Below are 13,500 nucleotides of genomic sequence, written 5' to 3'. Positions count from 1 at the left end.
ACAAACAGCGAGGAGATTTATGGGCACGCCTGAAAATTTCCTGTGAGGAACTTTTTGTAACTAAGGAGCAGGTGCTATCTTGAGTTGAAGGCATCCATTTGACAGACACTTAGTACAGCAAACTCTTCAGCAGAGCAATTAATTGCTGCCTATTTGAACAGCAGGGGAGAGAAAATGACAGTCGAAGGGAAGACAAGAAAAGCAGAACTGCAATCAGCAGACTTTTCTTCCATCTCTCCCGAGAAAGCCTAGTTTGTCTGTTCTAATAATTCTATGCCCTTTTCTACAGGAAACTTAGACCAAGGCTGAAAAAACAACTAGAAAACACGGAGAGAAGCTTTTTAGAATTTCACGTGATTTTCCCAAACCGATCCCAGAAAAGCAGAACTCGGTAGAATGTACTCACCTCGAGGCCTTTGGTCTTTTTTTCCATAAGCTTCGTCACCTGATGGAAAAAGCAGAGCAGACTCGGTATTTAAGCTCACAACAGGAAAACTTCCCCTTCGTTTCCTAAAAGAAACTACATTAATTCGCACAGCTGCAGGCGCGTCTCCAGCTGTTAAAGCCTTTCAGCTTTTCAGAGGGTGAGAATGCCCTGCTAGGGAAGGCTGAAAAATGCTCGGAGCCTGCCCAGGTCAAAGAGCCCCTCGATTTTGTCTGTGTTCCAGTCCCTGGCTAAAGAAAGGGCAGAAGAAGCGCAGTTGTTGCTTGCCTTTTCCCTCAGAGGTTTTGCCAGGCGCCGGGCCAGCCCGGGCGCTCCGGGGGAAGGCCGGCAGTGCCCAAACCCCGCCGCTTTCCCGGGGGCGTCGCTTGCGAGAGCGCCCCCGAGCGCCGGGCCGGGCCTCACAGTCGCCGCCTGGCGGACACGGCCGGGAGCGGCGTTGCAGCCGCGCGCGGCGCTGCAGCCGCGCGCCCCCCCCACCCACCCCTCGGCGAGACCCGCGGCGCCTTTCGCGCGTACGGGCCTTTCCTCCCTAAAACCTGCCCTTGCCTAGGAAATGCTGAGCAGTTCACAGAGTTACTGTTTCCACCCCAGCTTCCCAAAGGATTTCTCTCTCCCGGCAGCGCAGACAGGGTCCCCGAGGCAGCGCAGACCCTCCCCGCGGGGGTTGTGGTGCGTGTGCAATGCCAGGGCACATCCGAACCCGGCCCTGCGGCGGCACGCAGGTGCAAGTTTCTCCGCAGAGGCGAGAAACTTGCCTGTCGCTTCCCCTGCCTGCAGTCGCCGATGGCCGCCGGAGAGGCAGAAGAGCGGCCGCGCCCAGCTTACCCCGGAGACGATCTCCGTCGGATCTGGCGCCGTGGGTCGCTTCCTGGGGGGGGGGGGGGGGGGGAAGGCGGCGGCGCAGCTCCGACAGCATCTCCAGGGCACGGCGGGAGCGGGAGCGGAGGGGAGCGGGGGGGGGGGGGGAGCGGGGACGGGAGGGGAGCGGAGGGGGAGCGGAGCGGAACGAGGCGGGCGGGCGGAGCGCCGCGCGCGCGGGCGCCGAGGGGGGCTGCCGGCGCCGGTGCCTGCCGCCGCCCACGAACCTGCCGCCCGCGCCCGGCGCCGCCGAGCGCCCCGCCCCGTCCCCACAGCGGGAAGCGGCGCGGCGAGACGGCGCTGCGGGCGCGGGGCGAGGGTCCGGGTCGCGGCGGAGGTCAGACAACCGCCATCTTTAGTGTGGCCTCGGCTAAGTTCCGGTCCTGGCGGCGCCATCTAGAGTGTGGCGTCGGGGCGAACTTCCGGGCCGGGGCCGCCATCTTTAGTGTGGTCGTTCCGGTCCTGGCGGCGCCATCTTTACTGTGGGCTTGGCGGACTTCCGGGCCGGGGCCGCCATCTTTAGTGTGGTCGTTCCGGTCCTGGCGGCGCCATCTTTACTGTGGGCTTGGCGGACTTCCGCGCCGGGGCTTGGAGGACTTCCGGTCGCTCTCTACTTCCGGTGACCGAGTTTACCCAAATTAGCGTCCCTCCTGGCTAATTTCTGCGCTTTCACCCCAAAAAATCTTCATGTTATTCCCCCCACACACACCCCACACACAGGTCCCGCCCTGCCGCCGGAACCGGCCCTTAACTCGAGCAAGGAGCGCTGCACCGGCACGAGAGCCACTGCGCATGCGTCGTCGGTCCCGCGCCTGCCTGCCCTTACTTACGACGTCATCGCCGGCGTCTTGCCAATGACTGCGCATGCGCCGGCGTCGCCACCTCGGCTCCCCCCCCACCCCGCCGCCCGACCGCCCGGCTTCGCTTTCTTACTGCGGCTCCCCCTCCACTTTTTCGGCTCCCTGGGGTTCCCTCACCCACATTTTGGGGTCCCCTTCTCACATTTTTGGGGTGATGACCCCGCAATTTACGGTTCGGGGGGGGGGGGAGGAGAGGAGAGGAAACGGGGTGCCCAAGAAGGGGTTTCTTTTTTTTTTTTTTTTTCTCTTTTATTTCATTTTCATTTTATTTCCTTTTTAGGTTTTTTGCCTTTTTTTTTTTAATTTTCTTTTGTTTTTTATATTTCCTTTTTTATTTCGTTTATTTTTTATTCTCTTTATTTTTCATTTGCTCTCCCAGTGCTCCCCAGTAACACCCAGTGCTCCCCAACAACCCTCAGTAACACCCAGTGCTCCCCAGTGCACCCCAGTAACACCCAGTGCTCCCCAACAACCCCCAGTAACACCCAGTGCTCCCAAACAACCCCCAGTAACACCCAGTGCTCCCCAAAAATTGACCCAAAACCGACCCAAATCACCCCAAAAGCTGACCCAAAACTGACCCCAAAAGCTGACCCAAAACTGACCCAAATCACCCCAAACAATGACCCAAAACTGACCCCAAAACCTGACCCAAATCATCCAAAAAACTGACCCCAAACTTTGCATTTATTTGGCATCATTTCCTCTCAAAAACAACATCTCCAATTTAGCCATCATTTTAAAATCATCCCAGGAATCAAAAGGGACTGGAAAACACACAGAAATCATTCCTACACCCACCAAATCTTTAGGAATTGGAACCCGATTCCCTCATCTCCCTCCTGGTTTTTCTTGGCTGGAAAACCTGATGATCCCCGCTGGCTATTTTTAGGCTGCTTTTCTTCCACAGCTCCTTTCTCCCGGCTGAAACCTCCTGGCACATTCAGGGCTTATCTGGAGGGAAGCCCCTCTGAAGTATTTCCTCTCGTGGCAATTCTGTGGGATGAAGAAGTAAAAAAAGCACGTCAAGAGCTCCTTCTACCCCCTTCCTTCGCAAACACCCTCCCAGTTTGTCCTTGGCAGCTCCATCCCCCCGGCACCCGCACCCGACGCTTCGGCTCCGCTGGCAAAGGGACAGCAAGTGCACAAGCAAGTTCAGTGCTGGGCAGGGGCTCCCTGGGGAACGGCACTTCAGTGCTTTAGTCCGTGGCCTTTCCTGCTGCCCTCCCTCCTGGAGGCAGAGGATGACCCGGCCCTTGTTTCTCCCACGCTCGCAGACCCAGGTCCTGCTCCTTTGGCCCCACTTTTCTTAGCAGACCCGGCATCATTTTCCAGGGTCCCCAGGAAACTTCTGCACTTGACCCATTGCTAAGTGCAGAGCACAGAGCAAGGGAAGGACAAATTCCTTGGCACCCACCCCCTGGAATTTTCCTTCTCTGCAGCACGCTCCCGTTCCCGCTGTCTCTGGAGGGGCCCGCACGAGTCCTCCTTCTCCCAGCACCTCAGAGAATGTCCTTTTCACCCAGGTCCCGCTTACCGTCGTCCAACAAAACGTGCTGACAAAATTTTTCATGATGACAGTGGAGAGCTATTAAATGCACACTGCACAGGGAAGCTGAGGCTGCCCCTGGATCCCTGCAAGTGTTCCAGGCCAGGCTGGATGGGACTTGCAGCATCCAACCGGGGATGAGAGGGGAAGGTGTCCCTGCCCACGGAAGACAGGGTGGCCTTTGAAGGTCCCCTTCAAACCAAATCGCTCTGGGATTCCCCTCCAAAATCACTACCCAAGAGACACAGCAAGCAAAGCAGAGGGACTGCACTCCCAGCTTTTCTTACCTGCAGGCACACAGCACGTTGGACATAAAAGCCACAGGGTTAGTCCTGCCAGAGGTGTCCGGCACATCCACGGCAACCGAAGGGAAAGAGGGAGCCTGGGAACACAGAGTAAAAGACACTTTAATTAGGACTACACCGAGCACTAGCCAGGTCATTCACACAGCTTCACTGTCCAGTCACACAAAAAACACTCACCGAGGCTTCAGGGAGGATGGTTCCTGACGCTGACCAGGTGAATACCTCCCTGGAAGCCCGCTCCGCTCATGCCAGGCACTAGGGCTCCCCCAGAAGGGCTTTGCCAAGCATCCAAAGGAAATTAAAATTACAGCCTAGGCAGGAAATTAAAATTACAGTCCGGCAGGACCGCTCCTGGCCAAGGCCACCGGTCCCTGCAAGTCAGACCACTCACCACCCGGGGCGAGGATTATCGGGGGCACACCTCCAGCTTTTATTCTCCAGAAACTCCAGTTCTTTCTGGTACCGCTTGCCAGAAAGTCTTCCCCTGCTGGAAGAGGTCACTTTAGTCTTTCGAGGGGCCAGACTGCCAAAGCCCGGCCAGTCCATTCCAACGAGGAAAGGTAGCTTGGTCTTGGACAGGATACTGGGGGGGGAGACACAAAATAAAAGTTTAATTTAAAACTTCCTGGAAGAGAAAGCAATTCAAACATAAGGCAGACAAGACTCGTGCAAAACTGAATTACACTGGACTTCAAAGGAGAATTATTTCCCTCTGCACCTCAGAGAACCCCAATTTTCACCCAGGTCCTGCTTGCCATCGTCCAACAAAACGTGCTGACAAAATTTTTCATGATGACAGTGGAGAGCTATTAAATGCACACTGCACAGGGAAGCTGAGGCTGCCCCTGGATCCCTGCAAGTGTTCCAGGCCAGGCTGGATGGGACTTGCAGCATCCAACCGGGGATGAGAGTGGAAGGCGTCCCTGCCCACGGAAGGCAGGGTGGCCTTTGAAGGTCCCCTTCAAACCAAATCGCTCTGGGATTCCCCTCCAAAATCACTACCCAAGAGACACAGCAAGCAAAGCAGAGGGACTGCACTCCCAGCTTTTCTTACCTGCAGGCACACAGCACGTTGGACATAAAAGCCACAGGGTTAGTCCTGCCAGAGGTGTCCGGCACACACGTGGCAACCGAAGGGAAAGAGGGAGCCTGGGAACACGGAGTAAAAGACACTTTAATTAGGAGTACACCGAGCACTGGCCAGGTCATGCACACAGACAGCTTCACTGTCCAGTCACACAAAAAACACTCACCGAGGCTTCAGGGAGGATGGTTCCTGACGCTGACCAGGTGAATACCTCCCTGGAAGCCCGCTCCGCTCATGCCAGGCACTAGGGCTCCCCCAGAAGGGCTTTGCCAAGCATCCAAGGGAAATTAAAATTACAGCCTGGGCAGGAAATTAAAATTACAGTCCGGCAGGACCGCTCCTGGCCAAGGCCACCGGTCCCTGCAAGTCAGACCACTCACCACCCGGGGCGAGGATTATCGGGGGCACACCTCCAGCTTTTATTCTCCAGAAACTCCAGTTCTTTCTGGCACCGCTTGCCAGAAAGTCTTCCCCTGCTGGAAGAGGTCACTTTAGTCTTTCGAGGGGCCAGACTGCCAAAGCCCGGCCAGTCCATTCCCACGAGGAAAGGTAGCTTGGTCTTGGACAGGATACTGGGGGGGAAGACACAAAATAAAAGTTTAATTTAAAACTTCCTGGAAGAGAAAGCAATTCAAACATAAGGCAGACAAGACTCGTGCAAAACTGAATTACACTGGACTTCAAAGGAGAATTATTTCCCTCTGCACCTCAGAGAACCCCAATTTTCACCCAGATCCTGCTTGCCATCGTCCAACAAAATGTGCTGACAAAATTTTTCATGATGACAGTGGAGAGCTATTAAATGCACACTGCACAGGGAAGCTGAGGCTGCCCCTGGATCCCTGCAAGTGTTCCAGGCCAGGCTGGATGGGACTTGCAGCATCCAACCGGGGATGAGAGTGGAAGGCGTCCCTGCCCACGGAAGGCAGGGTGGCCTTTGAAGGTCCCCTTCAAACCAAATCGCTCTGGGATTCCCCTCCAAAATCACTACCCAAGAGACACAGCAAGCAAAGCAGAGGGACTGCACTCCCAGCTTTTCTTACCTGCAGGCACACAGCACGTTGGACATAAAAGCCACAGGGTTAGTCCTGCCAGAGGTGTCCGGCACACACGTGGCAACCGAAGGGAAAGAGGGAGCCTGGGAACACGGAGTAAAAGACACTTTAATTAGGAGTACACCGAGCACTGGCCAGGTCATGCACACAGACAGCTTCACCGTCCAGTCACACAAAAATCACTTACCTACCAGGGCCTCAGGTAGGATGGCTCCTGACGCTGACCAGGTGAACACCTCCGTTTGCCCCGGGGGGTCAAGAATAACATCCCTGGGAAGAAGTCACCCCCAACAACAAAAAGGGAAAATTAGTGAAGCACGGCGTCCTCTTCTGACTAGATTGCCACCAGCATTCCATAGCAAATGCCATGACTATTCTGTTACAGACGAGAAAACCCTGTTCTCCCAAACAAACAGCGAGGAGATTTATGGGCACGCCTGAAAATTTCCTGTGAGGAACTTTTTGTAACTAAGGAGCAGGTGCTATCTTGAGTTGAAGGCATCCATTTGACAGACACTTAGTACAGCAAACTCTTCAGCAGAGCAATTAATTGCTGCCTATTTGAACAGCAGGGGAGAGAAAATGACAGTCGAAGGGAAGACAAGAAAAGCAGAACTGCAATCAGCAGACTTTTCTTCCATCTCTCCCGAGAAAGCCTAGTTTGTCTGTTCTAATAATTCTATGCCCTTTTCTACAGGAAACTTAGACCAAGGCTGAAAAAACAACTAGAAAACACGGAGAGAAGCTTTTTAGAATTTCACGTGATTTTCCCAAACCGATCCCAGAAAAGCAGAACTCGGTAGAATGTACTCACCTCGAGGCCTTTGGTCTTTTTTTCCATAAGCTTCGTCACCTGATGGAAAAAGCAGAGCAGACTCGGTATTTAAGCTCACAACAGGAAAACTTCCCCTTCGTTTCCTAAAAGAAACTACATTAATTCGCACAGCTGCAGGCGCGTCTCCAGCTGTTAAAGCCTTTCAGCTTTTCAGAGGGTGAGAATGCCCTGCTAGGGAAGGCTGAAAAATGCTCGGAGCCTGCCCAGGTCAAAGAGCCCCTCGATTTTGTCTGTGTTCCAGTCCCTGGCTAAAGAAAGGGCAGAAGAAGCGCAGTTGTTGCTTGCCTTTTCCCTCAGAGGTTTTGCCAGGCGCCGGGCCAGCCCGGGCGCTCCGGGGGAAGGCCGGCAGTGCCCAAACCCCGCCGCTTTCCCGGGGGTGTCGCTTGCGAGAGCGCCCCCGAGCGCCGGGCCCTGCCTCACAGTCGCCGCCTGGCGGACACGGCCGGGAGCGGCGTTGCAGCCGCGCGCGGCGCTGCAGCCGCGCGCCCCCCCCACCCACCCCTCGGCGAGACCCGCGGCGCCTTTCGCGCGTACGGGCCTTTCCTCCCTAAAACCTGCCCTTGCCTAGGAAATGCTGAGCAGTTCACAGAGTTACTGTTTCCACCCCAGCTTCCCAAAGGATTTCTCTCTCCCGGCAGCGCAGACAGGGTCCCCGAGGCAGCGCAGACCCTCCCCGCGGGGGTTGTGGTGCGTGTGCAATGCCAGGGCACATCCGAACCCGGCCCTGCGGCGGCACGCAGGTGCAAGTTTCTCCGCAGAGGCGAGAAACTTGCCTGTCGCTTCCCCTGCCTGCAGTCGCCGATGGCCGCCGGAGAGGCAGAAGAGCGGCCGCGCCCAGCTTACCCCGGAGACGATCTCCGTCGGATCTGGCGCCGTGGGTCGCTTCCTGGGGGGGGGGGGGGGGGGAAGGCGGCGGCGCAGCTCCGACAGCATCTCCAGGGCACGGCGGGAGCGGGAGCGGAGGGGAGCGGGGGGGGGGGGGGAGCGGGGACGGGAGGGGAGCGGAGGGGAGCGGAGCGGAACGAGGCGGGCGGGCGGAGCGCCGCGCGCGCGGCGCCGAGGGGGGCTGCCGGCGCCGGTGCCTGCCGCCGCCCACGAACCTGCCGCCCGCGCCCGGCGCCGCCGAGCGCCCCGCCCCGTCCCCACAGCGGGAAGCGGCGCGGCGAGACGGCGCTGCGGGCGCGGGGCGAGGGTCCGGGTCGCGGCGGAGGTCAGACAACCGCCATCTTTAGTGTGGCCTCGGCTAAGTTCCGGTCCTGGCGGCGCCATCTAGAGTGTGGCGTCGGGGCGAACTTCCGGGCCGGGGCCGCCATCTTTAGTGTGGTCGTTCCGGTCCTGGCGGCGCCATCTTTACTGTGGGCTTGGCGGACTTCCGGGCCGGGGCCGCCATCTTTAGTGTGGTCGTTCCGGTCCTGGCGGCGCCATCTTTACTGTGGGCTTGGCGGACTTCCGCGCCGGGGCTTGGAGGACTTCCGGTCGCTCTCTACTTCCGGTGACCGAGTTTACCCAAATTAGCGTCCCTCCTGGCTAATTTCTGCGCTTTCACCCCAAAAAATCTTCATGTTATTCCCCCCACACACACCCCACACACAGGTCCCGCCCTGCCGCCGGAACCGGCCCTTAACTCGAGCAAGGAGCGCTGCACCGGCACGAGAGCCACTGCGCATGCGTCGTCGGTCCCGCGCCTGCCTGCCCTTACTTACGACGTCATCGCCGGCGTCTTGCCAATGACTGCGCATGCGCCGGCGTCGCCACCTCGGCTCCCCCCCCACCCCGCCGCCCGACCGCCCGGCTTCGCTTTCTTACTGCGGCTCCCCCTCCACTTTTTCGGCTCCCTGGGGTTCCCTCACCCACATTTTGGGGTCCCCTTCTCACATTTTTGGGGTGATGACCCCGCAATTTACGGTTCGGGGGGGGGGGAGGAGAGGAGAGGAAACGGGGTGCCCAAGAAGGGGTTTCTTTTTTTTTTTTTTTTTCTCTTTTATTTCATTTTCATTTTATTTCCTTTTTAGGTTTTTTGCCTTTTTTTTTTTTAATTTTCTTTTGTTTTTTATATTTCCTTTTTTATTTCGTTTATTTTTTATTCTCTTTATTTTTCATTTGCTCTCCCAGTGCTCCCCAGTAACACCCAGTGCTCCCCAACAACCCTCAGTAACACCCAGTGCTCCCCAGTGCACCCCAGTAACACCCAGTGCTCCCCAACAACCCCCAGTAACACCCAGTGCTCCCAAACAACCCCCAGTAACACCCAGTGCTCCCCAAAAATTGACCCAAAACCGACCCAAATCACCCCAAAAGCTGACCCAAAACTGACCCCAAAAGCTGACCCAAAACTGACCCAAATCACCCCAAACAATGACCCAAAACTGACCCCAAAACCTGACCCAAATCATCCAAAAAACTGACCCCAAACTTTGCATTTATTTGGCATCATTTCCTCTCAAAAACAACATCTCCAATTTAGCCATCATTTTAAAATCATCCCAGGAATCAAAAGGGACTGGAAAACACACAGAAATCATTCCTACACCCACCAAATCTTTAGGAATTGGAACCCGATTCCCTCATCTCCCTCCTGGTTTTTCTTGGCTGGAAAACCTGATGATCCCCGCTGGCTATTTTTAGGCTGCTTTTCTTCCACAGCTCCTTTCTCCCGGCTGAAACCTCCTGGCACATTCAGGGCTTATCTGGAGGGAAGCCCCTCTGAAGTATTTCCTCTCGTGGCAATTCTGTGGGATGAAGAAGTAAAAAAAGCACGTCAAGAGCTCCTTCTACCCCCTTCCTTCGCAAACACCCTCCCAGTTTGTCCTTGGCAGCTCCATCCCCCCGGCACCCGCACCCGACGCTTCGGCTCCGCTGGCAAAGGGACAGCAAGTGCACAAGCAAGTTCAGTGCTGGGCAGGGGCTCCCTGGGGAACGGCACTTCAGTGCTTTAGTCCGTGGCCTTTCCTGCTGCCCTCCCTCCTGGAGGCAGAGGATGACCCGGCCCTTGTTTCTCCCACGCTCGCAGACCCAGGTCCTGCTCCTTTGGCCCCACTTTTCTTAGCAGACCCGGCATCATTTTCCAGGGTCCCCAGGAAACTTCTGCACTTGACCCATTGCTAAGTGCAGAGCACAGAGCAAGGGAAGGACAAATTCCTTGGCACCCACCCCCTGGAATTTTCCTTCTCTGCAGCACGCTCCCGTTCCCGCTGTCTCTGGAGGGGCCCGCACGAGTCCTCCTTCTCCCAGCACCTCAGAGAATGTCCTTTTCACCCAGGTCCCGCTTACCGTCGTCCAACAAAACGTGCTGACAAAATTTTTCATGATGACAGTGGAGAGCTATTAAATGCACACTGCACAGGGAAGCTGAGGCTGCCCCTGGATCCCTGCAAGTGTTCCAGGCCAGGCTGGATGGGACTTGCAGCATCCAACCGGGGATGAGAGGGGAAGGTGTCCCTGCCCACGGAAGACAGGGTGGCCTTTGAAGGTCCCCTTCAAACCAAATCGCTCTGGGATTCCCCTCCAAAATCACTACCCAAGAGACACAGCAAGCAAAGCAGAGGGACTGCACTCCCAGCTTTTCTTACCTGCAGGCACACAGCACGTTGGACATAAAAGCCACAGGGTTAGTCCTGCCAGAGGTGTCCGGCACATCCACGGCAACCGAAGGGAAAGAGGGAGCCTGGGAACACAGAGTAAAAGACACTTTAATTAGGACTACACCGAGCACTAGCCAGGTCATTCACACAGCTTCACTGTCCAGTCACACAAAAAACACTCACCGAGGCTTCAGGGAGGATGGTTCCTGACGCTGACCAGGTGAATACCTCCCTGGAAGCCCGCTCCGCTCATGCCAGGCACTAGGGCTCCCCCAGAAGGGCTTTGCCAAGCATCCAAAGGAAATTAAAATTACAGCCTAGGCAGGAAATTAAAATTACAGTCCGGCAGGACCGCTCCTGGCCAAGGCCACCGGTCCCTGCAAGTCAGACCACTCACCACCCGGGGCGAGGATTATCGGGGGCACACCTCCAGCTTTTATTCTCCAGAAACTCCAGTTCTTTCTGGTACCGCTTGCCAGAAAGTCTTCCCCTGCTGGAAGAGGTCACTTTAGTCTTTCGAGGGGCCAGACTGCCAAAGCCCGGCCAGTCCATTCCAACGAGGAAAGGTAGCTTGGTCTTGGACAGGATACTGGGGGGGGAGACACAAAATAAAAGTTTAATTTAAAACTTCCTGGAAGAGAAAGCAATTCAAACATAAGGCAGACAAGACTCGTGCAAAACTGAATACACTGGACTTCAAAGGAGAATTATTTCCCTCTGCACCTCAGAGAACCCCAATTTTCACCCAGGTCCTGCTTGCCATCGTCCAACAAAACGTGCTGACAAAATTTTTCATGATGACAGTGGAGAGCTATTAAATGCACACTGCACAGGGAAGCTGAGGCTGCCCCTGGATCCCTGCAAGTGTTCCAGGCCAGGCTGGATGGGACTTGCAGCATCCAACCGGGGATGAGAGTGGAAGGCGTCCCTGCCCACGGAAGGCAGGGTGGCCTTTGAAGGTCCCCTTCAAACCAAATCGCTCTGGGATTCCCCTCCAAAATCACTACCCAAGAGACACAGCAAGCAAAGCAGAGGGACTGCACTCCCAGCTTTTCTTACCTGCAGGCACACAGCACGTTGGACATAAAAGCCACAGGGTTAGTCCTGCCAGAGGTGTCCGGCACACACGTGGCAACCGAAGGGAAAGAGGGAGCCTGGGAACACGGAGTAAAAGACACTTTAATTAGGAGTACACCGAGCACTGGCCAGGTCATGCACACAGACAGCTTCACTGTCCAGTCACACAAAAAACACTCACCGAGGCTTCAGGGAGGATGGTTCCTGACGCTGACCAGGTGAATACCTCCCTGGAAGCCCGCTCCGCTCATGCCAGGCACTAGGGCTCCCCCAGAAGGGCTTTGCCAAGCATCCAAGGGAAATTAAAATTACAGCCTGGGCAGGAAATTAAAATTACAGTCCGGCAGGACCGCTCCTGGCCAAGGCCACCGGTCCTGCAAGTCAGACCACTCACCACCCGGGGCGAGGATTATCGGGGGCACACCTCCAGCTTTTATTCTCCAGAAACTCCAGTTCTTTCTGGCACCGCTTGCCAGAAAGTCTTCCCCTGCTGGAAGAGGTCACTTTAGTCTTTCGAGGGGCCAGACTGCCAAAGCCCGGCCAGTCCATTCCCACGAGGAAAGGTAGCTTGGTCTTGGACAGGATACTGGGGGGGAAGACACAAAATAAAAGTTTAATTTAAAACTTCCTGGAAGAGAAAGCAATTCAAACATAAGGCAGACAAGACTCGTGCAAAAACTGAATTACACTGGACTTCAAAGGAGAATTATTTCCCTCTGCACCTCAGAGAACCCCAATTTTCACCCAGATCCTGCTTGCCATCGTCCAACAAAATGTGCTGACAAAATTTTTCATGATGACAGTGGAGAGCTATTAAATGCACACTGCACAGGGAAGCTGAGGCTGCCCCTGGATCCCTGCAAGTGTTCCAGGCCAGGCTGGATGGGACTTGCAGCATCCAACCGGGGATGAGAGTGGAAGGCGTCCCTGCCCACGGAAGGCAGGGATGGCCTTTGAAGGTCCCCTTCAAACCAAATCGCTCTGGGATTCCCCTCCAAAATCACTACCCAAGAGACACAGCAAGCAAAGCAGAGGGACTGCACTCCCAGCTTTTCTTACCTGCAGGCACACAGCACGTTGGACATAAAAGCCACAGGGTTAGTCCTGCCAGAGGTGTCCGGCACACACGTGGCAACCGAAGGGAAAGAGGGAGCCTGGGAACACGGAGTAAAAGACACTTTAATTAGGAGTACACCGAGCACTGGCCAGGTCATGCACACAGACAGCTTCACCGTCCAGTCACACAAAAATCACTTACCTACCAGGGCCTCAGGTAGGATGGCTCCTGACGCTGACCAGGTGAACACCTCCGTTTGCCCCGGGGGGTCAAGAATAACATCCCTGGGAAGAAGTCACCCCCAACAACAAAAAGGGAAAATTAGTGAAGCACGGCGTCCTCTTCTGACTAGATTGCCACCAGCATTCCATAGCAAATGCCATGACTATTCTGTTACAGACGAGAAAACCCTGTTCTCCCAAACAAACAGCGAGGAGATTTATGGGCACGCCTGAAAATTTCCTGTGAGGAACTTTTTGTAACTAAGGAGCAGGTGCTATCTTGAGTTGAAGGCATCCATTTGACAGACACTTAGTACAGCAAACTCTTCAGCAGAGCAATTAATTGCTGCCTATTTGAACAGCAGGGGAGAGAAAATGACAGTCGAAGGGAAGACAAGAAAAGCAGAACTGCAATCAGCAGACTTTTCTTCCATCTCTCCCGAGAAAGCCTAGTTTGTCTGTTCTAATAATTCTATGCCCTTTTCTACAGGAAACTTAGACCAAGGCTGAAAAAACAACTAGAAAACACGGAGAGAAGCTTTTTAGAATTTCACGTGATTTTCCCAAACC

At 55.3% G+C, this 13,500-nt stretch overlaps 4 long non-coding RNA genes across 4 annotated transcripts; all 4 read right to left on the bottom strand.

Moving 5' to 3' along the window:
- Positions 1-2,827: 2,827 nt before the first annotated feature.
- On the bottom strand, positions 2,828-3,728 carry LOC135408946 (uncharacterized). Its single transcript, XR_010427940.1, has 2 exons — positions 3,581-3,728; positions 2,828-3,159 (listed from the first exon to the last, which is right to left on the bottom strand). It is a non-coding gene; the product is annotated as an uncharacterized LOC135408946 (long non-coding RNA).
- A 5,663-nt stretch (positions 3,729-9,391) lies between these two features.
- LOC135408945 (uncharacterized) lies at positions 9,392-10,292 on the bottom strand. Its single transcript, XR_010427939.1, has 2 exons — positions 10,145-10,292; positions 9,392-9,723 (listed from the first exon to the last, which is right to left on the bottom strand). It is a non-coding gene; the product is annotated as an uncharacterized LOC135408945 (long non-coding RNA).
- A 130-nt stretch (positions 10,293-10,422) lies between these two features.
- On the bottom strand, positions 10,423-11,987 carry LOC135408942 (uncharacterized). Its single transcript, XR_010427935.1, has 4 exons — positions 11,834-11,987; positions 11,635-11,729; positions 10,759-11,164; positions 10,423-10,658 (listed from the first exon to the last, which is right to left on the bottom strand). It is a non-coding gene; the product is annotated as an uncharacterized LOC135408942 (long non-coding RNA).
- A 67-nt stretch (positions 11,988-12,054) lies between these two features.
- Positions 12,055-13,221, bottom strand: LOC135408941 (uncharacterized). Its single transcript, XR_010427934.1, has 3 exons — positions 12,915-13,221; positions 12,712-12,806; positions 12,055-12,238 (listed from the first exon to the last, which is right to left on the bottom strand). It is a non-coding gene; the product is annotated as an uncharacterized LOC135408941 (long non-coding RNA).
- Positions 13,222-13,500: the final 279 nt, after the last annotated feature.

Source organism: Pseudopipra pipra, unplaced genomic scaffold (assembly GCF_036250125.1).
Source record: "Pseudopipra pipra isolate bDixPip1 unplaced genomic scaffold, bDixPip1.hap1 HAP1_SCAFFOLD_90, whole genome shotgun sequence".
In the NCBI taxonomy this organism is placed as follows: domain Eukaryota; kingdom Metazoa; phylum Chordata; class Aves; order Passeriformes; family Pipridae; genus Pseudopipra; species Pseudopipra pipra.
This window is presented reverse-complemented; position numbering and strand designations above follow the sequence as displayed.